The 2,418-nt window shown below is 30.7% G+C and overlaps 1 long non-coding RNA gene across 1 annotated transcript in view; it reads left to right on the top strand.

Moving 5' to 3' along the window:
* Nucleotides 1-2,388, top strand: part of LOC111083986 — a 5,837-nt gene extending 3,449 nt beyond the window's left edge. The window contains exon 3 of the long non-coding RNA XR_002609342.1: nucleotides 2,259-2,388. This is a non-coding gene — a long non-coding RNA (uncharacterized LOC111083986). The remainder of the gene's footprint in view (nucleotides 1-2,258) is intronic.
* Nucleotides 2,389-2,418: the final 30 nt, after the last annotated feature.

Below are 2,418 nucleotides of genomic sequence, written 5' to 3'. Positions count from 1 at the left end.
CCTGGCTTAAAAAAGGTGAGTGATATTCCAGAAAAAATAATAAAGGCTTATAACACTAAAAACCCATAGCACAGATAGCCATTGTTTAGCTTTGTGCTTAACTATTATAAAACTAGCCAATTATATAAAAATTCTTTTAACTTTTAAAGCTGTTTTTTCATTAATCAGAAAATTAAACAGCCACTCAGGAATCCAAGGTAAAACACTAAAAATGAATCAGCCAATCAGTAATCCAAGATAAAACATTAAAAATGAATCAGCCAATCAGTAATCCAAAATAATACACAAGAAATTAAACAATAAACTCAGATAATACATAGAAAATTAAATATTTAATGGGACTGAATTATAAAGTCATACACTTTTATAGTAAAATCAATTTTATTTATTTATCAAGGCTATGTGCTTCAGTCAAAAATCTACAGGAAGCCACAATGGCAAAACTCTGGCAGAAATCAGACTATTATAATCATTATCTGGAGAGTTAATATTTTCTTTGTAACTTTATTGCCAAAATGTCTAAACTGCTCCAGGAAATACTACAATTTATGAAAAATAGAACATAAGCTACAAATTTTAATTGAATTGTTTACTTTCATTATTTACTATGTGACAGAATTTAAAACAGGACCACTAAATACGAAATATACCTACAGTTATTCTAAGGGAACAAGTATTAAAGCTATGCTACATTTATTAATCACAGTAAAATAATAAATAAAAATTCTCAAGAGATCCGAAATATTACAACTGTTCGCTCATTATTCTTCTGTGTAAAATTTTTTTACAGAAAACTTCAAACCAATACAGCGATGCCTGGAAACCAATGGCTTAAATTTCTGTCCAATAAGAACCGTTTGCTCTGAAGACAACGTCAGCTATTGGTGCACGTGCACAGAAGGATATATTTCATTGAGAAATTTTACTGGTGGTAAAGATATAGAGAAAAAGTATCCAACTGAAATATGCATAGGTAAAAACAGAATTAATTATTAAATTACTTGGTATAATTCGTGATGTTAGAAAAACACGTAGGTTCAAAAAGGCTTGATAAAAATGAATAAAAACCCCATAACCTGAGTGCTTTCGAAAGGTGGACGTTTCTTCTTCAGGAGCAAACTGAATAAGAAAGGTCCACTTTTCGAAAGCGCTCGGGTTATAGGGTTTTTATTCATTACTAGGTATCATAATATTGTTTAGTTTTTATGTAAACAGAAAATGTCAGTTTATGTACTTCTTACATTAAAAATATTCGTAATAATCTAATTAAAAAGAAATGTAAAGCACAAAAATATGATTTTCATTCGCTAATCCGATAAAGCTCCTTGGTCTGCCAGTTTGTTAGGCCTACAAAGCCTATTGACGAAGAGCGCTAGCTTGAAACGTCATCCTTTAAATAAAAATATAAAAACTTGACAATTGTTCAACTTATTATTTAATTTCGATATTTTTATCGATTTTGCGGTTTTAACTATATTTATCTGCCAGTTTGTTATGCCTATAACGCTTCTTGGTCTGCAAGTTTGTTAGGTCTACAAAGCTCTTTTATCTGCTATTTTGTTAGGCCTATAAATCGCTTCGATGTACCAGTTTGATAGGCCTGTAAAGCTCATTGCTCTTAAAGTGTTTATAGGCTAATCCTTCTTAGCTATATACCTCTGCCTCTCATTCCAAGTTATTCGGTTAAATAAGTTAGCTATGTTAGGCTGGTGAGGTAGCTTTGTTAGTCTAGGTAAGTTGGGTAAATTAGGTTAAGCGAGGTATAGTAATTACGTTAGGTAAGTTAGCTACTTTAGTTTAGGTAAGTTATGTACCTTAGCCTTTAGGTTAAGTAAGTCTGATACTTTAAGATAGGTAAGTTAGCCACTTTAGGTTAAGTAAGTCTGATACTTTAAGATAGGTAAGTTAGCTATATTACTTTATGTACGTTAGGTACTTTAGATTCATTAAATCACTCCAGTTTTTTTTAAACATTATGTTTGGTCTTTGTCTTCCCCAGCTATCGTAACTTGAACTTGTTTTAAACAAACGTCTGATACAATGAATTATATAATATATGTACGAGATAGATGTGAGGATGTACTTCCTTCTATACGTATATATCTACTGAAATTACACAAGCTGATGGATATTCCACTAAATATAGTTTAACATTTCCATTATTTAATGGTTATCCTAATAATATTGTAATGTTTATGTTATTATTGATACTAATAAATAGTAAAGACATTTATTACCGAAACTTAACTTTTTTTCAGACAAGAACGAGTGCCTGCAACTTGATATATGTCCGGAAAACTCAGAATGTCGTAACTTAATTGGGACGTACGAGTGTAACTGTAAGAGTGGTTTTCGGAAACATGATAGTGATCCTAAGTGTGTTGGTGAGTAGATTATAAAATAAAGTACATAAAACAT

Source organism: Limulus polyphemus, unplaced genomic scaffold (assembly GCF_000517525.1).
Source record: "Limulus polyphemus unplaced genomic scaffold, Limulus_polyphemus-2.1.2 Scaffold12608, whole genome shotgun sequence".
Taxonomy (NCBI): Eukaryota; Metazoa; Arthropoda; class Merostomata; order Xiphosura; family Limulidae; genus Limulus; species Limulus polyphemus.
The sequence above is the reverse complement of the archived record's forward strand: the minus strand, read 5'-3'. Positions and strand labels throughout refer to the sequence as shown.